Raw genomic sequence first — 25,002 nt, 5'->3', positions numbered from 1 at the left:
AAAAAAAAGTTTCTTCAACTCAAAGTAAGGAGTAGGATTGAAACTTAAAACGAAAAGAAATTATTACATATGAGAAGGTTCACCCTTTCGTCAATACCTCGCTCTTTACGCTAAAGTTTTTTTTTTAGTACTTTCAAAAGATATATTTATTCTAATCAAATGGCCTTTGAGATTCAGGAGTCATTCTTAAAGAATTGGAACCAAATTTGAACAGCGTAAAGAGCGAGTATTGACAAGGGGGTGAACCCCTTCATATACTTAGAAATTGCTATCCGTTTTGAGCTTTAATGTTTCTTCTTACATTCAGTTGAAAAAACATGTCTTTTTTATTTCATTCAATTAAGTCCAATGTGCTATTAAATTTTATGTTTTGTAGGTTTTTATAGGCTTTATAGGTTTCTGTGATACACTTCTTTATTTATTTTTTTGTTTATGTAGGATTACCTTGCAAAGCTATCATTCCCTTGATTCTATATTTTAACCTAGAATCAATAAACACAAAATATGATGCACGAGTACTGTTGTCGGGTGATTAAACACTTTTTGAAGCATGGTAAACTGAAGCTAGCCATAGTAATTCATGCGGACGAAAACTTATTAGGTTTGAAATTTCTTATCTTTGTCGCTTTTTGTTCTATCTTTCCTCTTCAAAAGAAGAAACTCAACAAGATTTGTCTGAGCATTATCTTATAAACAGTTCTTGGTAACGAGCTGTAAGTAAGGAGCGACCCGGCTCAATAGTAACCGAAACTCTAAAAAACGGAATTTGATACCAATAGATATGTCAAAAGAACTAAACTTTTATGCTGATTTTAAATACATTTTGTTAAGTTTAGTCTTACCCTTCAAAGGTTACAAGCCTGAGAAATGTGCCTGATTTTCAAAAAATGGCTGAAACACCCTTAGAACTCATATAATCATAATAAAATCATACCATCAGATTCAGCGTATTAAGAGAACCCTATTGTAGAGGCTCCAAGCTCCTATCTGCAAAAATGTGGAATTTTGTACTTCATATTAGAAGAAAGATCACGGATGCGTGTTTATTTATTTATTTTTTTTGCCCAGGGGTGATCATATCGAACCAGTGGGCCAAGACATCGGGAGAGGGCTTATTCTAATGGAAATTCAAAGTTCTAGTGCCCTTTTTAAGTTACCAAAAAATTGGAGGGCAACTAGGCCCCCTCCCACGCCATTTTCCCCAAATTCCCCTGACCAAAAATCTGAGATAGCTATTTTGTTCAACATCGTTGAAAGGCCTAATATTAATGTCTTTGGAGATAACATGAAACCCCAGAGCTCTTGGGAAAAGGTCTTCAAGTTAAAAAATGTGACCATTGTTTACATATAGTATTTCTTATTCGGAAGCATGCATACATTTCTAGGGTGGGAAGGGGAGGACGATTTTTTTGGCTGGGGGACTTAGCTCGGGGAGAATTTTCCATGGAAAATGAATTTTCTAGGGGATGAACTTTTCAGGGGAAATTGTGTACTGGAAAAATTTTCCAGAATTCCTATACAAAATTTCTTTATATATCTTGCTTTCTATTTACTGGCTCAATTTCACGCTTGGAAGTGTTAAGGGTAATTGTCCCAGTAAATTTTAACCAGGATTGTATTGTTCAGAGGATGTTTCTAAGGGGGATTTCTCCGTGGAGGTGAATACAGATTTCCTGGCTTTATTTAAAAAATGATCAGAAATTAAATAGAAAAACACTCGTAACAAGTGCCATATGAGCTCGTAGCTCTTGTTCTGGTTCGTTCAGTAAGATTGGTCGACGAAACAAAATTTAAAATGTGGTAGATTTACTTACAGTCGGTTTGAAAAACGAAGCCAATCGTCGTTGCATCTTTATTTCTTCTTCTTTCCTTTGGGCTTTTATTTTCCTTTTTTTTTGCACCACTCGCACCGGATGAACTCATGTTTCAATAATCCGATTTGAACTTGAACACAACTCAACACTGTTTCACGATTCTTTATTTGATGAAGGGTAACGAGAAACTAAATACAAAACTGGAATGACACCCTGGTCTGGATACCCTGTTTTCCAGGCGTTAGCCTACACATAAATGTGCCGACTGACGGGATTCATTAATCACTGGAGAGACTTCAATGTCACAGAAGTACTCCGAGCCCAGAAAGAACTTTACAAACCCCTGCCAAAAGGGTGACCATAAATTAATTAGGGAGAACGGCAAAAACAGGATACTTTCTTGAAATGCAACAATCGTCGAGTATCTTGAATTTGCTATTTAGTAATAATTCACAGTAGAAATACGGTAAAAAAAGAGAAAAAAAAAGTAGAACAAGGACGAATAAACAAAGAATTACGTGGTTGAAATTGGGCCCCTCCAGAAATCAGGGGGGGGGGCGTGGCCCCCCTGCCCCCCCAAATGGCGCCACTGTGTTATTCTGAAAAGAAATTTGTTGGAATTTTTAAAACGAGCCTGAAATCCATCAAAAAGGACAGTAAAGCAGACGTCATATTTGAGGGATTTCTAGCTCATTTTCAAATTCCCGCAAATTTGTTTTTCTAAATAACATTTTACCATTAAGACTAAGGAAAGTAATTGTAAAATTCTAGTTTAGCTACTTTTTGCTATCTTGGAAAGAACGCGGAATTGCTCAGATAATAATTTAAGGTAAAGAGGGAGGAGCTGAGTAGATTTTTTCACTTTATAAAAGATAATGGTACACTTACTTTGCATAAACCAGTTTGTGGCAACCGAAACTCTAAAAAATGGAATTTTTGTACCAATAGCTACATCAAAAGAATCGAATACTAATGCTGATTTTAAATATTTAAGTTTCATGAAGTTTAGTCTTACTCATCAAAAGTTACGAGCCTGAGAAAATTTGCCTTATTTTAGAAAATAGGAGAAAACATCCCTAAAAGTCATAAAATCTTAACGAAAATCACACCATCAGATTCAGCGTATCAGAGAGCCCTATCGTAAAAGTTTCAAGGTCTATCTACAAAAATGTGGAATTTTGTATTTTTTGCACGGAGGCAGATCACGGATGCGTGTTAATTTGTTGTTTTTTTTTTGTTTTTTTTTCAGGGGTGACCGTATCGACTCAATGGTCAAACAGTTACAAACTTTGACCAGTGCCTACATACAGCAATGGTTATTTGAAAGTGTAAAGACGTTTTCAGGGGGATTTTAAGGTCGGGGGGTGGGGTTTTGGTTGACAAGAGGTGGATATGTTGGGAGAACTTTCCATCGAAAAATTTGTCTTGGGGGAATAAAATTTCCATGAAGGGAGCGCAGGATTTTGTAGAATTATTTAAACAAAAATCAATCGATCAAAACTATGAGAAAGCCATTTAGCCAAAAAAATGAATCAGCAAATTTCGTTTTAATTATTCATCTGCGGAGAGCCAAACTCAAAACATGCTTTGATTCAAAAACGTTCAGAAATTAAATTAAAAAAACTAGTTTTTATAACGGAGTGAGGAGCGACATTGAAGCTTAAAACGAACAGAAATTACTCCGTATATGAAAGGGGGTGCTCCCTCAAAAACGACCCTCTTTACGCTAAAGTTTTTTACTGTTTGAAAAAGAACAGTTAAGAGAAAAAGTCAAACTTTAGCGTAAAGAGCGGGGAGTTGATGAGGAAGCAGGCCCTTTCATATACGATGTAATTTCTGTTCATTTTATATGACATTTATATATTTAAAATCAGTATAAAAATAAAATTCTTTTGATATAGCCGTCGGAATCAAAATTTCATTTTTTAGAGTTTTGGTAACTACTGAGAACGAAGCTTTACTAGATATGTTACTTTGTGAATGACCCGAATAAAGTTATTTATTTGGTTGTGCATAAATACGATAGTTTCAATTCTGTTATTTTAGTAATTCTACTGATGACGGTCGATATGTAATCGAAATATTTGGAATTGTGTACCTGTTTGTTCTTTTTTCACTGTCTAAATAAATGGATATATCCCCATTTTAAAATTAATTTTTTTGTGGAACCCAAAATGAAAAAAAAAAGAAACAAATTATCTATCAAACAGTTCGTGGTAACGAACTGTAGTAAGGAGCGACCCGACTCAATATTAACTGAAACTCTATAAAAAGGAATTTTTGATATCAATAACTACATCAAAAGAATTTCATTTTGATTCTGACTTTAAATGTATAAGTTTAATCAAGTTTAGTCTTACCATCAAGAGTTACGAGCCTGAGAAAATTTGCATTATTTTAGAAAATGGGGGGAAACACCCCCCAAAAGTCATAGAATCTCAACGAAAATCACACCACTAGATTCAGCAAATCAGAGAGCCCTATTGTAGAAGTTTAAAGCTCCCATCTACAAAAATGTAGAATTTTGTATTTTTTGCCACAAGGCAGATCACGGATGGGTGTTTATTTGTTTTGTTTTTTGATTTTTTTTTTTCTTGGAAGATCGTATGGACCCAGTGGTCATAGAATCATGCGATAGGGCTCATTCTAACCGAAATGAATAGTTCTAGTGCCCTTTTTAAGTGACTAAAAAAAATTGGAGGGCCCTTAGGCACCCTCCCACGCTAATCATTTTCCAAAGTCACCACATCAAAATTCTGAGATATCTATTTTATTCACCGTAGTCAAAAACCTCATAACTATGTCTTTGGGGACGAAATACTCCCCCACAGTCCCTGTGGGAGGGGCCACAAGTTACAAACTTGGACCAGTGCTTACATATAGTAATGGTTATTTGGAAGTGTACAGACATTTTCAGGGAGATTTTTTGGCTGGGGGGGGGGTTGAGTTTAGGGGAACTTTCTTTGGGGCAATTTTTCATTTATTTTTCAACAAAATAAATATGACAAAGTGTTTTCAACTGAAAGTAAGGAGAAAAATTAAAACTTAAAACGAACAGAAATTATTACGCATATGATTGGCTCACCTCCTCCTAATACCTCGCTCTTTACGCTAACGTATTTTTAGTAATTTCAACTATTTATTTTACGGCTTTTGTGATTCAAGGGTCATTCTTAAGAAATTGGGACAAAATTTAAGCTTTTGTCTAGTTGCCTTTTGTTCTAGTTGCCTTTTGAAGCATCAAAAAATGGAGGGTAGCTAGGCCTCCTCCACCACTTCTTTTTTTCTCAAAATCTTCCGATTAAAACTATGAGAAAGCCATTTAGCCAAAAAAAAAAATGCAAAAAAAACTTGTTTTTTTATTTTATTTCTGAATGTTTTTGAATTAATGCATTTATTTTGGCTCACCGCACATGAGTAAATAAAATAAAATTTGCATATTACTTTGTTTTGGCTAAATGGTTTTCTCATAGTTTCGATCGGTTGATTGTTATAAGAAAAGCGTGGGGGAGGAGACCTAGTCTCCGCCCAATTTGGTTTACTTAAAAATACAACTAGATTTTTTTTATTTTTAACAGACTTTAAACATACTTTCCTTACGAATTAACTTATGTAACCAACTTCTATATTTCTGTATTTTTATTACGTATATGAGAGGGTTCGTCCCCTCGTCGATACCTCGCTATTTACGCCAAAGCTTTAATTTTGTCCCAAATCTTTAGGGATGACCCCTAAATCACAAAGGCCGCAGAATAAATAGTTGAAATTCCTATAAATACTTTAGCGTAAAGAGCAAGGTATTGAGGAGGAGACGTAATATTTTATGTTTGTTTTAAGTTTTAATGCTACTCATTACTTCCATTTGACATTTTTTTTTATTCTCTCATTGTTTTTTTTTTAATTAATGCTAGAAAATCCTGCGCTCCCTTCATGGAAATTCTCTTCTCTAATGATAAATTCCTCCATGGAAAGATCCTACCAGGTCGACCCCTCCCCCAACCCACCCCAACGCGAAAAAGTCCCCCTGAAAACGTCGGTGCGCTTCATAATAACCATTACTATATGTAAGCAATGGTCAAATTTTGTAACTTGCAGCCCCTCCCCCGGGGACTGCGGGAGATTGAATCGTCTCCAAAGACATACTTATTAGGTTTTTGACTAAGCTGAACAGAATGGCCATCTCAAAAATTTTATCCAGTGACTTCGGGAAAAAAAAATTCCCACGTAACCCCCGACCCACCCCCACCCCAATGTAGAAAAGTCCCCCTGAAAATGTCTGCAGAGTTCCCAATAACTATTACTTTATGTAAACAATGGTGAAAGTTTGTAACTTGCAATCCCTACCTTAGGACTGTGAGGCATTAAGTCTTCCCCTAAGACATAGTTATTAAGTTTTTTAACTATGCTCAACAAGATGGCTATCTCAAAATTTTTTCAGTGACTTTGGGAAAAAATGAACGTGGGAGGGGGCTAGGTAACCTTCGATTTTTGCGGTCATTTAAAAAGTGAACTAGAACTTTTAATTTCCGTTAGAATGAGCCCTGTCGAGACATTCTAGGACCACTAGGTCGATACGATTAAAAATGAAAAAACTAAAAAAAACAAACACGCATCCGTAATCTGTCTCCTGTCAAAAAATTCAAAATTCCACATTTTTGTAGATAGGAACTTGAAACTTCTACAGTAGGGTTCTCTGATGCGCTGAATCTGATTGGTGTGAATTTCGTTAAGATTCTACGACTTTTAGGGGGTGTTGCTTCCTATTTTCTAAAATAAGGCAAATTTCCTCAGGCCCGTAACTTTTGGTGGGTAAGATTAAACTTGATGAAAATTGTATATTTAAAATCAACATAAAAATACAATTCTTTTGATGTAAGTCTTGGTAACAAAAATCCGTTTTTTAGGGTTTTGGTTACTATTGAGCCGGGTCGCTAATTACTTCAGTTATGGTCTGGCCTTGAGAAGGTACAAGGGTTGTGAGCCCTCTCCCACTAGTTTCTGAACGTTTTAAGTTTGACTGGGTTATTTGCTGTATTTTCCGTTCGTGTTGGGTCTCACTTATTCATTGATGGCGATTTGTGGTGGTTTTAATCTTGATTAAATAGAAAAAACAAGTTTATTATTTAACAGAAAGTAAGGACCTTACTTAAAACTAACAGAAATTACTTCGTATATGAAAGGGGCTGCTTCCTCATCAACGCCCCTCTCCTTACGCTAAATTTTGAATCTTTCTCTTAGCTCTACTTTTTAAAACAGTGAAAAACTTTAGCGTGAAGAGCGGGCCGTCGATGAGGAAGCAGCCCCTTTCATATACGAAGTAATTTCTGTTCGTTTTTAGTTTCAATGTCGCTCCTTACTTTCCGTTAAAAAAACTTTTTTTTAATTTAATTTTTGAACGTTTTTGAATCAATTTATGTTTTGATTTTGGCTCTCCGCAGATGAATAATTAAAACGGAATTTGCATTATTTATTTTTTTTGGCTAAATGGCTTTTTCATAGTTTTGATCGATTGATTTTGATAAAAAAGAAGCGGGGGAGGAGGCCTAGTTGCCCTCCGATCTTTTGGTTACTTAAAAAGGCAACTAGAACTTATAAATTTTTACGATTGTTTTTATTAGTAAAAGATATACGTAACTTACAAATTTGCTTACGTAACGAACTTCTGTATTCTCATGTTTTTATTACGTATATGATGGGGTTCCTCCCTCGTCAGTACCTCGCTCTTTACACAAAAGCTTAAATTTTGTCTCAATTTCATAAGAATGACCCCTTAATCACAAAAGCCATAGAATAAATAGTTGAAATTACTAAAAATACTTTACCGTAAAAAGCGAGGTAGTAGGAGGAGGTGAGCCAATCATATGCGTAATAATTTCCGTTCGTTTTAAGTTGAAATTTTTCTCCTTACTTTCAGTTGAAAACACTTTGTCCTATTTATTTTTTTTGAAACAATGCTAGAAAATCCTGCGTTCCCTTCATGAAAATTTTCTTCCCCTATGACAAATTCCTCCAAAGAAAGATCCCCAAACTCAACGCCCCCCCAGCCTAAAAGTGCCCCTGAAAATGTCTGTACACTTCCTATATGTAAGCACTGGTCAAAGTTTGTAACTTGTGGCCCCTCCTACGGGGACTGTGGGGGAGTAAGTCGTCCCCAAAGACATAGTTATGAGGTTTTTGACTACGTTGAATGAAATGGCTATCTCAGAATTTGATATGGTGACTTTGGGAAAATAATTAGAGTGGGAGGGGGCCTAGGTGCCCTCCAATTTTTTAGTCACTTAAAAGGGCATTAGAACTTTTCATTTCGGTTAGAATAAGCCATCTTGTATGATTCTAGGACGACTGGGTCGATACGATCACCCATGGAAAAAAAGAAAGAAGAAAAACAAATACGCATCCGTGATCTGCCTTATGGAAAAAATACAAAATTCCACATTTTTGTAGATAAGAGCTTGAAACTTCTACAATAGGGTTCTCTGATACGTTAAATCTAATGGTGTGATTTTCGCTGAGATTCTATGACTTTTGGGGGTTGTTTCTTCCTATTTTCTAAAATAACGCAAATTTTCTCAGGCCCGTAGCTTTTGATGGGTAAGACTAAACTTGATTAAATTTATATATTTAAAATCAGAATTAAAATGAGATTCTTTTGATGTAGTTACTGATATCAAAATTCCATTTTTTAGAGTTTCGGTTAATGTTGAGCCGGGTTGCTCCTCACCACAGTTCGTTACCACGAACTGTTTGATAGACAATTTGTTTCTTTTTTTCTCATTTTGGGTTTAATAAAAAAATAAATTTTCAAATGGGGATAAATCCATTTATTTAGACAGTGAAAAAAAAACAAAAAACAAACAGATACACAATTCCAAATATTTCGATCACATATCGACCGTCATCAGTAGAACTACTAAAATAACAGAATTGAAAGTAGCGTATTTATGCACAATCAAATAAATAACTTTTCAGGTCATTCACAAAGTAAAATATCTAGTAATATCATTTTAGGAATTCTACTGATAACGATCGCTGTGTATTTGATCCAAATATCTGTATTTAGTATCTGTTTTTTCTTCTTTTTTTTCATTGTCATAATAAATGAATTTATCCCCATTTAAAAACTTGTTTGTTCGTCATAGAACGGCAGTGTGGCCAAAGAAAAGAATACCTAATTTTTGTTTAATGTAATACTTTACTTCTTTTAAAAACTTATTTCGTGGAAAAGTTTAAAAAAAATGAGAAAAACTGATCCACTCAAATGGTGGAAGTCTTCTGCTATGGGGTCTCAAAAATACCTATGCCAGGTTAAAACTTGGTTACTCCTCTCTGTGCCCGGGTAGCTCTTCGTTATGACCCTCCTGGACCGCTGTACCATTTTCCTCAGAAGCCAACGAAGAATCCAACAGTCTGGCTTCATGCCAGGAAGGTCCACTGTGGAGCAAATATTCACAATGCGGCAGCTGATAGAAAAGACTCGATAATTTCAACAAAAAGCATATGTTGCCTTTGCGGATTTCAAGGCTGCTTTCGATTCTGTCGACCAGCTGTCGGGACTACCTGAGAAGTACTGAACTCTTGTCGAGCGACACCATGAAGGGACTGAGAGCTGCGTGCAAGTCAATGGCAGACGCAGCTCATCTTTTAAAATCAATACTGGAGTCCGTCAGGGTTATGCTGCTGCCCCAGAACTATTTAATTGTGTCATCGACTACATTATGACTCGGACCATAAACCGCCTCCAGTTTGGGTTGCATTACGGTGATAGAGTACTTTCAGACGCTGACTATGCCGATGACCTTGCTCTTGTCTCCGATTCACCGTCGAAGCTCACAGAAGCCCTACAAATCCTTGCTGATGAAGCCTTAAAGATAGGGCTGTCGATTAATTGGCAGAAGACAAAAGTGATGTTTGTTGAATCCTGTAACTCACAGCGTCTCCCCGCCAGTCCTAATGGTCGGTGTCAAACCAGCTGAGACAGTTTCTAATACCTGCCATGCTTACGCTCATTGGTTCGAAACAAGGATATTAGGGGGGGGGGGTACATTTGTAAAATGACCGCAATACATGTGGAAACTGTTCACAACCTGTTTAAATGACTTTAAAATTTTCTTTTCGTGCTGCTTTGAATTCGCTGAAATGGGGAAAAGACGATAAAAAGCACAAACATCAAAAACAAGAAGAACAATAGGGAATTTTTTTAAGACAGTGGGAAACAAATTAGAATGAATATTTCGGCCCTATGTCCAAGGGCCGTCCTCAGCAATACAAATGAGAAAGAACAACTTACGAGAGGATAAAATCAATAAAACTAAAATGAACAGTTTTTCAAAACAATCCCAGCATCCTTACCTCAGCGAAGTTCAACCAGGACTGACAACAAATTCTTATGAAACGAGGCAATTCATTAAAATGAAAGAAAATTATTTAAAAACATGTTTTTAATGCGAGCCTAGCTTTTTTCGCTGCTGATCTTATAGGTCTATTTGTGACTGGTTCTGTGTTAATATCTATTGGTTTTTTATAATATTTCGTAGGGTCATTTTTAATTAAATTTGCGTATAGAGCATTCAGTGAATATTCTCCTAAATCCCTGTTTAAGGAAATATTATTACCGAAGATGGTCCTTTTTGGCCAACCGTATAGGGCTAAACGGAAAGCACAAAATCTGAAAACGGAGAACAAATTCTAAAAATGCGGTCAGTTAAAGATATGATTAAACCAATCTTTAACTGACTGTGCACTTCCCAATAATCATTACTATATGTAAGCACTTGTCAGTGTTTGTAACTTGTAGCCCCTCCCATGGGGACTGTGGGGGATTAAGCCGTCCCAAAAGACATAGTTATAAAGATTTTCAACTACGCTGAATAAAATGACTATCTCAGAATTTTGATCCGGTTACATTGGGGAAATAATTAGCGTGGGACGGGGGCCAAGGTGCCCTCCGATTTTTTTTGGTCACTTAAAAAGGGCACAAGAACTTTTCATTTCCGTTAGACTGAGCCCTTTTGCAACATTCTAGGACCACTGGGTCGATACGATCACCCCTGAAAAAGAAAACAAATAAAAAAACAAATAAACACGCATCTGTGATCTGCCTTCTGACAAAAAATACAAAATTCCACATTTTTGTAGATAGGAGCTTGAAACTTCTACAGTAGAGTTATATGACTTTTAGGGGTTGTTTCCAACTATTTTCTAAAATAAAGCAAATTTTCTCAGGCTCGTAACTTTTGATGGGTAAGACTAAACTTGATGAAACTTATATATTTAAAATCAGCATTAAAATGCGATTATTTTGATGTAGCTATTGGTATCAAAATTCCATTTTTTAGAGTTTTGGTTACTATTGAGCCGGGTCGCTCTTTACTACAGTTCGTTACCACGAACTGTTTGATAAAGTTGGAGGACAAGCAAGTTGGAGGATAAACAAAGGTATTTTATTTCAAATGACAATACAATTAAGTATGTAAATACAAAGAAGGATAGAATGTAAGGAAAATAAATTTTCCTGTATTGGAATTTCCTGCTCTCGTATTGGAAGCCCCCGTGGGATCAACAAGCTCTGGGATCAAAGCATCCATGAAGAATCCTCTCAGCTTGGGAAAAAATTTTTCGGTCCAAAAGCCTGGATCGCGGTCTATCTTTTCAATATAGAAGTCTTTCTGGGTAAAAATCATGAAAAAGCAAGTATCTAGCTCAGCACATTCAAGCTGACATTGTACTTGGTAAAAGTAAGTCGTGGCCTCGTTTGAGGTTGACTAGTCCATTCTTTCCAACTTCCATGCAATAGTCCGCTTTAGCCTCTTTTCGGTTCTTTATCCACTCGCCTATCCCCAAATTTTTCGCAGTTTCGCAGTTGTACACCTCGCTTTGATTCTATTTACCCCATGATTTCGGCTTTGTGAGCACATCTTTACTGAAGGCTCTTGACTATTTCTCATTTCTAGGTTTCTTCATTGCATTGAAATAATCTATGAAAATTTCACACTATTAAAAAGCAGCTGATTAAACCAGCTTGTCATTTTGGTCTCTAGGGGCTATTATCGGCGATATGAGACGCTTCTTTCTAGCAACCGACTTGTAAAAATTTCAGGTAGCTGAAAATATTCTATGGGACTGTTAGAAAACAGGAGAATACATCAAAAAATGGTTCCAATCATCTTACAGGTTATTGTCTTCTGCTCATGATAGAACTGATTTTGTTCCAAAAGCAATATCCTTCATAGAGTACAGTTGTGAAAAAGACCTAGACATTTTCAAAGATTTCTAAGCAATTAGAGGAAATAGAGCAAAATCCTTTCAAACATTTTGTAGGATCTTCAAGAAGCTATGGCCTGATATTAAAAGCGGCATCTTCCACCAATGAATACTTGAGTACTTTTTAAATATAATCTTTCAATTTAACATGGGATTTTCGAGTTCCATCAGTTCACTTAATCTCGGCCTTAAAAGAGAACCTGAAAAAGAGAAATAGCAAATTTTAGTCATAATCTAAAGTACAATTGTTTCTGCCTTACATAATTATAAATTGCTAACGTAAAATTGAATTTTTTTCCTCTGTATTCACTCAAAAAAGTGAAAAAGAGAAATATTGAACATTAAACCTAAGCTAAATGAAAATATTTTTTTAAATCTCACCGCGTTTCTACGACCTCATTTTGTTCTTAGCATTTTATTGAAAACAGTATGGTTTAAGAAGGCTGGAGATGGTGGTTTAAGAAGGTTTCTATATACAGCACTTTATTGACGATTATCCAGCATTATGGAACTATCCCAGCTCTGGTTATTATCAAAAGTAACTTTCTTTGAAACTGAGAATGGTGAAGTCTTTCCTATTTGGAATACACTTTTTAGATTTTTTGTGAAGTATATCTTATTTTACTTCAAAGAAATGTTGCAAGTTAAGGCTTGGGATTTAGCTTAAAATGACATAGTTTGTTAAGGTTCAGAATAATTATTTCATATCTGCAAAATTTTTTAACAGTAAAGTTTTGAATAAGTGTAAAGAGGACCTTCGGATGAAAATTTCCAAACTTCAAGATTGGAACCTGGATTTAAAAAAAGGATAGGATAGGTCAACAGTCTCACGTCCAGTCCGACACATTTAAATCATAAATTATTTGCTCTCTTTTGTGGAATAAGAAGATTTAAACCTAAGCATAAAAAAATGTGTTTACTAAGTAGCAATTGCTAAGAGATAGTCTCACGTACCACGTTACACCCGGACTTGCCTATTGTATTTATCTGTAAGAGGAGGGATAATATGTTAAAACAATAATGGGGATTGAGTTAAAATTTTAGGCATCTGGAAAGGGGTATAAAACATGATGTTGTAAGTATGAAGAAAGCATGAACTACTTTAATTTTCATAGATTAGATAGATTTTTTTTTATTCTTAAGTTGATTGTTATTAACTTGGATATCATTTCTGAAATAGATATTCAGATCGGATGCTGACGAAACAAAAATATGTATTCTTCTTATTTTTCTCTTATATTCTCTTATTTATTAATAAAAAAATTGCAGATGTCAGACAAAACTGAAACGGAATATGGGCGTAATTTTTAACAGCATTTTACTTAGAAGGCAAAACAGCCCCTATTTAAGAGGGTATTTTGTACAAAGGATTTAAGCTGTCTAGCAAAATGCCCAATACGGAACACTACAAGTAAATTCTATTACAAGCGGAATGCAAAATGCTATCAATGGCAAGAAAGACATCACATTGTTATTTATGCTTCTAAGCTTGAAAAAGTTTTCTGCGTTTTGAAATAGATGGCTCTCTTGTATTTGCTATGGTCTAACTTGTGTTAAAAGGAAAACATGTAACATGTTGGCTTCAAAATAAAAACTAAATGAAACAAATTTATTTTTCTCCACAAATAATGATTTTGAATAGATATATTATTTTATGAATTGATGCGAATAGCGTTTCTTTGTAAGAATCGTTGTATTTTTTTTTATTGATTATTTGTTTCTAGTTTTCAGTTCTCTGTAGGAAAACACTAAATAAAAAAATTGAAAAAAGGGGAAAACACTTCCTAAAAGCCATAGAATGTCACACCATCGCATTCATCATATCAGAGAACCCTATTGCAGAAGTTTCAAGCTCCTATCTACAAAAATGTGGAACTACGTATTTTTTGCCAGAAGATCTATCACGGGGGCGTGTTTATTTGCTTGTTTTTTCTTTTTGCTTTTTTTTTCTCATGGGTGTTCTATTGACCCAGTGGTCCTAGAATGTCGTGAGATGGTTCATTATAACGAAAATTAAAAGTTCTTGGGCCCTTTGTAATTGACCAAAAATTGGGGGGCACCTACGCCCCTTTCCACGCTCATTTTTACCAAAGTCAACAGATCAAAATTTTTAATTATCTATTTTGTTCAAAATAGTCAAAAAATGTGATAACTATGTTTTTGGGGATGACTTACTCCCTTACAGTCCCCGGGGGAGGTGCAGAAAATTAAAAACTTTGACCAGTGTTTATATACAGTAATGGTGATTGGGAACTGGGAAGTGCACAGACGTTTTCAGGTGGATTATTTTGGTTGGGGGGTTGAGGGGAGTTGGATACGTGGGAGAATTTTCATTGGGGAAGATTCCATGAAGGAGAAGCAGGGTTTTCTAGCATCATTTAAAAAAAAAAAAATGAAAAAATACACACGAACAAGATCTTTAAACAGAAAATAAAGAGCAGCATTAACGCTTGAAACGAACAGAAATTATTACGGATACAAGGGGTTAGTCTCCTCCTAAATACCTAGCTCTTTACCCTAAAGCATTTTTAGTAATTTCAACTATTTATTCTAGGACCTTTATGATTCAGAGGTCATTCTTAAAGAATTGGGTCAAAATTTAATCTTTAGTATAAACAGTGAGGTATTAACAAGGGGCAAGCCCCATCATATACTTAATAAAATATAAGAATATAGTAGGTCGTTGCGTGATTTAATTCGTAAGTTACGTATATTTTTTACTAGAAAAATGTTCGTAAAAAGTTAAAAGTTCTGCTTATTCATTTGCTTGTCAACTCCTTCACGGAAAGAATTTTATTTCAGGTGACGTGTAGTGTTTCTTTGCAAGTTAACAACTGTTCCCAATAGAAACGAAGTCTAATACACTATTACTGTTAACCACTCATATCTCAAAAATGCGTACTGGGGTGGCGCTTCGCGCCACCCCAACACCTAGTTGGTGGGGGCACTTCGTGCCCCCCCCCAAGCCCCCCATGCACGTAAGTCGTTACGCGTCATATTAGTTACGCGCCATTGTAGTTGTGTCCCTGTGTACCACCTATGAATATAGATAGATTTATATATGTGTTTTGAACTACGTAAAACTTGCGAATAAAGTTACCAGTTTTTTACTCTTTGAGAAATTCAGTCTCTTTTCATACTGTTGTCTTTTCAAAGATAATTGATTATTCAAGCAAGCCGATTAACAGACAAATTGTAACAGACATAGCAGACAGACAAATTATTTTTAGATGTATAGATAGATAGATAGATTTTTAAAGTTACCAGTTTTTTACTCTTTAAGAATTTCAATCTCTTTTAATACTGTTGTCTTTTCAAAGATATTTGATCATTCAAGCAAGCCGATTAACAGACAAAGTGTAACAGGCATAACAGACAGACAACTTTATATATATATATATATATATATATATATATATATATATATATATATATATATATATATATATATATATATATATTAACAGACAGACAACTTATTTTTATATATATAGATTTCAGTAAGTGCCTCCCATATCAACTCAACAAAAAAGAGTTGACAACGTTTTTGAGATGTGTTCTTTTTCAATTTTGAATGATTCAATCCTACAAAGTTGATCAATAAGACAAAAAAAAAAAAAAAAAAAAAAAAAAAAAAAAAAAAAAAAAAAAAAAAAAAAAAAAAAAAAATTCAAAAGTCAAAGTCTATTCAAATTCAAATCCTAGGTGATTTATGAGATGACACTTAACCAAATTTGTCAGCCCAATTAAGTAGTAGTGTAGGCACAGTATATTATTTTATTTTTGACCAAGACGGTTTGTATTGAAGGATTTTTCACTGAAACTTCGTAAGGAGCTCATTTGTTTGAATAATGAATGTTGTAGCGTCCTTTTGACGGTAGAAATTTCGACTAGAAGAGTAAAAGGGCATTTGGGGGCAACAGGCGCCAATCTCACGTCGATCTACATCCAATTCAATCCCCAAACACATCTCATCAAAATTTTAAGACAAATATTTTGTTTGACATATTCAAACGGCCCAGAAACGATATCTCTGAGGACGTTACCCCCCCCCCCCCTACGCACATAGTTTAATGCAAGGACTATAAGTTATGCAATTTTTTCATAGCTTACATATGTTATTTGCTATTGTCAAATGGCCGAGAAACTATATCTCTGAGGACGTTAGCTCCCCATACACACATAGCTCAAGGCAAGGGCTACATATTATGCAATGTTTTCATAGCTTACATATAGTATTTGCTATTGAGCGAGGTGGGAATGTTTGACCTTAAGTATCCAAGAACAAGAATAGACTTTGTTCAGCACATTCGGAACGTGAATTAACAGTACCCTTAGAAATGATATATCTCACATAGCTACTAAGGCAAGGACAGTAAACCATACAATGTTTACCCCTTTTTAGAATAAGATTTGATATAGAGGTCCTGGACCTTCAAAGAGGGTAATGTAATTAAGAAAAACTTTCAAGATTTCTGAGGGAGATGTTAAAATAAATCACAATAGACTCTGTAGATGAAGCCTGTCAGAAGGACTTTATTGTAGAAACATCTTAGGCCATGAAGTTGAAACTTTCAAGGAATGTCATAGTTGTAGCAGTAGCTGCAGCCCAGTAAATGGTGAAACAACGCCCATAGTAACCAGAAATCATAAAACGAGTTTAGAGAAAATAACTAAGTGAGAAAAAAAGAGCTATTCTAGCTGAATTTAGGCCGAATGCCATGAAAAACTGTAATTTAAATTAGTCTTAATTGTATATGTTATTTTAAAAAGAAGTTTAAAAGAATTGCATAATTTTGCTTGTATCCCCCCCCAAAAAAAGCCTGAATCAAAATGAATACCACACGCTTGAATTCCCCATGGCTGAAAATTCTATGTGGGGAACTTATAGTCCTCTGGCTAGAACGAGATGAAAAATCATTTATCGTATGGATAACACTGACATGTCCTTTTTTTTCTTTTAGCGTTCCTTTTCCGCTATTAGTAGCGTACAGGAACATCATAGAGAGCTGTTTCAGTGTAAATTTTAAAAGAGATTGCCACGTCTTTCTTAAGTCCTCAAACATAATGTTTAAAATTAAAAGGATTTATTGCCAAATGCAGTATCATGTTTTTTGTCATATACAGTATCATGAATGACGTCATAATTGTAGGATACAACTATATATGGTATTCTATTAAAACTAGCTGATGACTTGAGTTTCAGCTGGAGTTCATCCTTTACCATAGCCACGTAAAAAGCCAAAAGCTTTTTCTGTGTCTAATATATTTTTTACAGAAGATGCATGTTCGTCTTCATGATCAAAAAACTTCATAATGACCTCATATATCTTAAAATCATAAAAATGTCACACTAAAACTAAAAAAAATTATGACATTGGATATCGTTCTTGGTTACCAAAATGACGTCATTTGTTATGACGTAAGGTACCAATATAAACAGACACTCAAGGAAGGTCATTTCAGTTTATTACAGACAACCATGCCAAAGATACCAACACAAAATAAACATTCACCTAACGAAGAAGACCAAGGTAGAAATGCTGAGCCTACCAAGACTAGAAAATTTCTTAAGAGCTTTCAATGCTTTAAATGTTGTCAGTCACCTTATGAGAAGCCTTTACATCTGACTGCTTTAAGAAATCAACTCAGTGAATTGGAATATCATTTAAAGGATGGAGCAGACCCAAACATGACAGGCTGTTGTGGACAAACCCCGTTGCATTATGCCGCTGAACAAAATAGACCAGATATATGTTCACGGCTAATTTTATGTGGTGCCAGTGCCGATGCTTTAGATTCCATAAAACGTACGCCTTTACACTATGCAGCTGAAAAAGGAAACCAAGATGTTTGTCAGATATTAATTGCAAATGGTGCTGCAACATATGTAAGAGATTATATGGGTTCTACGCCTTTACATTTAGCTATTGTGAACGGAAAACTAGATATTTGTCAGCTATTGATTTCAAAGGTTGCTGCAATAGATACCATAGATTCTGAGATTGAACCAGTCTTACATATAGCTGTTGCGACTGGGAATCTAGATATGTGTCAGCTATTGATTTCAAAGGGTGCTGCAATAGATGCCGTAAATTGGCGGAAAGAAACACCCTTACATAGAGCTGCTGCGACTGAAAATCTAAATATTTGCCACCTATTGATTTCAAAGGGTGCTGCAATTGATGCCATAGACTGTTATGACCGAACGCCTTTACATAGAGCTGTTGCGTCTGAAAATCTAAATATTTGTCAGCTATTGATTTCAATCGGTGCTACAATAGATGCAATAGATTCTTTAGAAGAAACGCCTTTACATAAGGCTGTTGGGACTGGGAATCTAGATATTTGTCAGCTATTGATTTCAAAGGGTGCTGCAATAGATGCAATAAATTCTGAGAAAGAAACACCCTTACATAGAGCTGCTGCGACTGGAAATCTAGATAGTTGTCAGCTACTGATTTCAAAGGGTGTTGCAATAGATGCAATAAATTCTGAGAAAGAAACGCCTTTACACATGGCTGTTCAGACTGAAAATCTAGATATTTGTCAGCTATTGATTTCAAAGGGTGCTGCAATAGATGCAATAGATTCTGAGAAAGAAACACCCTTACATCGTGCTGCTGTGACTGAAAATCTAGATATTTGTCAGCTATTGATTTCAGAGGGTGCTGCAATAGATGCCGTAAATTCTTATGACCAAACGCCTTTACATATGGCTGTTCAGACTGAAAATCTAGATATTTGTGAGCTATTGATTTCAAAGGGTGCTGCAATAGATGCCACAGATGTTTTAAATAAAACGCCGTTACATTTTGCTGCCTTTTGTGGAGAGCTTCAAGCGTGTCAGCTATTAATTTCAAAGGGTGCTGCAATAGATGCCATAGATTATAAGAAAGAAACACCTTTACATAAGGCTGTTGTGACTAAAAATCTAAACACTTGTGAGCTATTGATTTCAAAGGGTGCTGCAATAGATGCAATAGATTCTTGGAAAGAAACGCCTTTGCACATGGCTGTTGTGAATGGAAATCTAAATATTTCTCAGCTATTGATTTCAAAGGGTGCTACAATAGATGCCATAGATTTTTTAAATGCAACGCCTTTACATTATGCTGCCTTTTGTGGAGAGCTTCAAGCCTGTCAGCTATTAATTTCAAATGGTGCTACAATTGATGCTTCAAATTCTAGTAACTTAACTCCTTTACATATTGCTGCACAGAAAGGTCACTTGGATGTGTGTAAGTTACTAGTGTCAAAGGGTGCAGGCGTGAACTCTTTAAGCTCAAATAATGGGACACCTTTAATGCTAGCGTTTTTCTCCTGCACCCCAAAGGTAAGCGTGGTTAAATATCTATTGGAAAATAACGGACTTTGTCATCCGTACACGTTGAAATCAATTTGCCGGGAAATAATAAACAAACTACCCTCCATCAATATCTTGAACATTCCAAAAACTTTGAATAATTACCTAACTTATAAGAATGAACTAATAAGTTTTGAAACAAGAAAAAGGAGCCTCCTTGATTTGATATGCAAGAGTAACATTTTAGAAAATGATAGTGTTCTAAGAGACTGGAATTCTGAGGTTTTTCCATGATGAAAAAGGTCAGCCTCTCGCTACTGCTGCTGGTAACACATTACTTATTGATAGATCATATTGGCATTTCTCTGGCATTAGCATTCGAAAGAAGACAGAAAGAAAATAAAGTTACTGCAGCACTAACATCAAAATGTACACCTTATCAAGATGCCGAAAATGCAATCTAACTAAAAATAATGTCGTATTACACAGTGAAATCGCAAGTAAAATAAAAGATCATTGACAAACAATATCACCAAGAAATATAAGATGAATTGCTGAAAAAAGCCCCGGCGAACGTTACTTATACCATCGATGGTAAACCAAAACATACACTCCTTTAACACAATAATAACAATGATGAAAAGTATGGCAAGGTTGTTAAAAGTTGTTTATGACCCCAAAATGGAATATGTGACATCTCAAGAGGAAAATATATTGAAGTATATTATGAGATAAATTCAAAAAATATTCAAAAAATATAAGAGATTAAAAAAAACAAGTTTTTTCAACTGAAAGTTAGGAGCAAAATTAAAAGTCAAAACGAACAGAAATTTTTAGGCACATGAAGGGGTTGGCTCCTCTTTAAGACTTCCATCTTTACGCTAAAGTTTATTTTATGACCGAAACCTACTAAATCCAAGATAGCCAATTGCTTGGATTTGTAAGTAAGGTCCTGGAATCACATAGTCAATTTTACCATGAACATTAATAAATAATCAATGTACCTAACCATGAGTTTGAAATCAATGTATCTAACCAGATTTGTTTCTGGATATTTGAAAGCGTCTGAAAAATATAGAAAACCAGCCTGGGGACCTTTCTAAGGTCGCGTCGATAGCGGAAGAACTGCAAACTATATCCTCCCAAATGAAGCAAAGTGAGGCGTCGCAGTCGAAAACCACGAACGACATCCATAAAATAAAAGAAATGATAGACGAATCGTAGAGGTGGGGAGAGTGGTTAGAAAAAGAAGCAAAACAGTCAAACCTGATTTTTTATAACTTTAAACCCCTGAACCCTGGGGATCACTTGTGGAAGAAATCAGTGAGGTTATTTCCGGCTGTTTGCCACAGATTGAGATCAGGAGATGGGACATAAATGACGCGTATTAAACAAAAAGGGAGCAAATTATCGCTAGAATGTAAAAAGTCTCCGTCTTCACAGTGGGTTAAGATTGACTAGTTACGGTGATTAATAATGGCATTTCGTTTGGTGAGATTACTTTTATTATTTTACAATATGTAATGTTTCCCTGTTCATACGATCGTATTTTTTCTTGTGCAATTTTTTGTCCCTCTGTAGCTTGAAGTAATTGAGTGCAATAATTTTTCAGTGTCCGCATTTCATCTTACAATGAATATGTTCCATTTCTTTCTCTTGTTTCTATTTGTTTTCAAGCAGTTTTTTTTTTCTTTCATTATTTTCGATTTCTCACTGGCTCCGTTGTTTTTGCTACTTTAAGACTCAGACGGTATGCATTTTGCGAAAGTTTCTGCTAGTTCGGATCATAATTCTGATTATGTACATTGGATGATAATTGTATTGGGAATAGACTGAGACACCTTGAGTCTAACCCTTTTGATTTTTCCATATTCCAGAGCCATTATAAATTTGCTTGCAGGAAAAGAGATAAATGACGGTGGGCTAATTAATTTTCCGAATTGTAACTATAAATTACCTTCCGAAGTTTCTGATCTTCCCAGTGCCGGTGTTGTGAGAACAGGATTTTTAAATTGTAGGGTTTTTTTTATTTCACAGGATGATCTTGTCGATGTAGTTCTTAAACTATCTCGTCATGTCGTTAGATCCTGTGAGACTTTTCTTATAGACCTGACTCCTCGGGTTATTTTTCCTGGATATCAATTTATTTTTAAAAACCGATTGACTAGGCGCCAAGGTGGTTTTGCAGTATTAGTTAAAGAAGATATCTCTTTTCGACGCATTGAAAATCTGGAAGGTTCTCATGAGGAAATGCTGTTTGAAGTAATGGTGACTGAAATTGGTCTTGGAAAAAAAGATGTTCTTTTTGCGTAGTATACCGACCGCCTTCTTCTCCAGTCAAGTCTTTCCTCTCCAAACTCCATGATTTTTTGCATCAACCCCATTTTCAAAGTGAAGATGTTATCCTTTCCGGAGATTTCAGTATTCCGGACATTCTAGAAGCTTCAAATGAATCTTCTGTTGAGTTATTGTCTTCTTGCTTTTCTGCGTATCTGCTTCCTACTTGCCTGATACCTACAAGAATTTAACCTAGTTCTGCTTCTCTCATTGATAATATTTTTACATCTTTACCAATTCAAGCAAATTTTGCTGTTTTAAGTGATATATTGGATCATTTCCTGCTGGTTTCAGATTTAGCTTTTACTTATAGAATACCGCAGGTATGTAAGCAACGTCAAGGACGGTTAATAAATAAAATAACATTAAAGCACCTGAATGAAAGCCTTGGACTATTGGATTGGCAGGAGGTAATATCCACGGAGGATACAGTTATGGCAACTGATAATTTTCTAAGAAATTTCAATTGCTGCCTTGATTCTAGTTGCCCATTTGTTACGATTAGAATTTGCAGACAAAAATTTCCTATAAGGCCATGGATAACGTTTGGAATTTCGATATCAGTTAAGAAAAAAAAAATCAGTTATTTAAAAAGCAGTTAAACAATCCAACTGATTATAATATTAAAAATTTTAGACTTTTTAAAAATAAATTAACCACACTGATACGATTGTCGAAACAATTGTATAATAAAGATTCTTTCGAAGAAGCTCAAAATTCTCCTCGCAAAACGTGGTCTTTAATTAATTATTTTATAAAAAAAGAAAGGAAGTCAAGTTTCCTGAAGTTATTAGTTTGGAAGATGGATCGACTACTAATAAATTGGAAAAAAGTGGCTGATATTTTGAATACTTATTTTGCTAAAATAGGAGAGAAAATTGTTTCATCAGTAATGAACCAGTTTGATTTACGTAGTAATAAATATTTTTCTTCATACCTTCCATCTTCTCAAAGTAATTCAATTTTTCTTGGGCCTATTTCTCAGTCTGAAATAACAAAAATAGTGTGTGATCTAAATCCAGATAATTCACTTAGACCTTTAGACCTTTAGATTATTCTCACTAACAATTAAACAACTTAAATTGCTGAAACTAATAAAGCTGATTTTTCTCATGAACAATTAAAGCAAAATATTCTACTTTCTGATATATTTTTCCACTTTAATTTGATTTGGGCCAATATTGGAAATCAATGGAAAAAAAAAAAAATAATAAGAAACATACAATCATATGAAAACTGAAGGTCCAAATATCGTTCTGAACAGAGGTTTAATTACAAGGAACGATAATTTCAACTTTAAATCCTCTGGATGTGACCATTATTGGAAAAAGCAAAGCAGCGATTGGTCTCTTCCAACTACAGTTCCCAACTCCAGCTTCACCTGGATATTTTTAGAACTGGGAAAGAGAAGTCCATATTTAGTTGTAAGTTTAAGCCTCTTGCGCCAAAATTCTATCCTAATAAGACTCTAAGCCCAACAAATGACAGTTTAGCGGGACCATCTTGCAATCCAGAGACTGATACAGGAAATAAATCTCCCCCCCCCCAAAAAAAAAACAAATCAAAAAAACATAGCCAAAAAAAGATTTTGGTTTTAATGTCATTCTTTAATTTCGTCAAAAAATTGGTTTTTGTCAAAAACTCATTCTTTAATTTCGTCAGAAACTTGCTTTTTATATTTCTTTTAAGCCGGAATGTGAAGGAGATAATTTTTTTCCCAGAAATAATAACTATCACAAGCCTGGCTTGACAAAATTCGTGTTTTGAGTCAAAACAAAAGACAAATATACAAAACAAGATTTCAAAGCAATCATAACACGTAAAACTGGCCAAAGAATTCACCGTCGTCAAATTTGCGAATTTGCGCAGTGTTTCTTTTCATCAAAATTGCGAAGCACTAAACGACAGGCCTACCATATCTTCAAATATGAAAAGGACAAGTCGAAGTACCTCATTGATTTTTGATCATCCATGGAACTTCAGCTTTAAACGAAATAATTAATCATGTTCCGAATGCCTTATACTACTTCAATAAGCAATTAAAGCAGAATATTTTAATTCATGGTCCACTCTTCCCATTTTAGGGAGATTTGGGCCAATATTAGAAACTATTGAGCAAAAAATTTGACATCAAAATATTCAAAAATACGGATGCTGACGGCCCAAAAAAAGAAACAAAAAAAAAACAACAAATGTTTACTTACAAGGAACGATCACTTCCAAATTTAAATCCTCTGCTTCGAACCATAATTGGTGAGTGTAAAAACGGCAATTGATCCCTTCTAACTACAATTTCACTTGAATATTTTCAGAACTGAGGAGAGAAAAGTTCATAGTTAGTGGAATCATATAAAACCTTACGATTTTTGATGAACCAAGAAATTAACTCAGGAATTGGATCCTAGAAATAATCAGGAATCAGCAACAGCCTCTAGTTTATCATCATTTGGTGAAGTGTAAACAAATATCACATAATTAGGATATGTTAGGATACGTAAGAAGATGTCTCTATTGAAAGACTAGAATTTTTGGAATGATAAAATAATTTGGATAAATCTAGAAACCATATTAGAAAACCCTCGGATTTTTTTTTTGGTAGTAGGTATGTTGGATTGAGCATTTGTTGAGAATAGAAATCACGGTCTAGAAAAAACGACCAGACACTCTGAGTGTTATAGTCCTTTTATCAGACAAATCAAAGGAGATAGACCATTTATCCTAAAGTATAACATTTAATAGCTAAAAATCTAAATGAAGAATTCCAAATTCAGAAATTTCCACCATCACCGAAAGGGCGAAACAGTAGAATAAAAAGTTTATAAAAAATCTTGCATTCAAAAACTCGATTCTTTTTGGGGAAATAAAAGTTGTCACACAAACTCATCAATAAGCGGAATTCAACCTTTCTCTGTTTTAGTTTCTCAATTTTTCATGGCCAAAACTACCTTTTTGATTAAGTTTACTATCAAAAGATGAAGAATCGATAATGGTGCTTGCAACCCTCATACCTCGATCTCTAGATCACCTAGAAAACTGTCAGTCCAACAAACGATATATAACTGAGTAAGGTACAAAGACAATTCCTCGCCTATATTTTAATTCTCATTCTGAGGTCTCGTTGGGTAAAAAGGTAGAAATATTTTATCTAGTTTATGGAACAGTACTACTAGTAACTCCTTACAGTAAAAAGGTAAATCTTGTTTTTATAACGTCTTCTAATCATCGTCATCCACTCCTCCGATTGCCTTTATAAGCTTAGTAATAAAAGCCTAAAACTTTAGTAAA

At 34.9% G+C, this 25,002-nt stretch overlaps 1 long non-coding RNA gene across 1 annotated transcript in view; it reads right to left on the bottom strand.

Annotated features, from left to right (window-relative positions):
• Positions 1-10,812: 10,812 nt before the first annotated feature.
• Positions 10,813-25,002, bottom strand: part of LOC136037618 (uncharacterized) — a 34,928-nt gene continuing 20,738 nt past the window's right edge. The window contains exons 2-3 of the long non-coding RNA XR_010619988.1: positions 23,922-24,031; positions 10,813-12,274 (exon numbers count right to left, since the gene is read on the bottom strand). This is a non-coding gene — a long non-coding RNA (uncharacterized LOC136037618). The remainder of the gene's footprint in view (positions 12,275-23,921; positions 24,032-25,002) is intronic.

Source organism: Artemia franciscana, chromosome 17 (genome assembly GCF_032884065.1).
Source record: "Artemia franciscana chromosome 17, ASM3288406v1, whole genome shotgun sequence".
Lineage (NCBI taxonomy): Eukaryota > Metazoa > Arthropoda > Branchiopoda > Anostraca > Artemiidae > Artemia > Artemia franciscana.
Note: the sequence above shows the minus strand (reverse complement) of the source record. Positions and strands in the feature narration are given on the sequence as shown.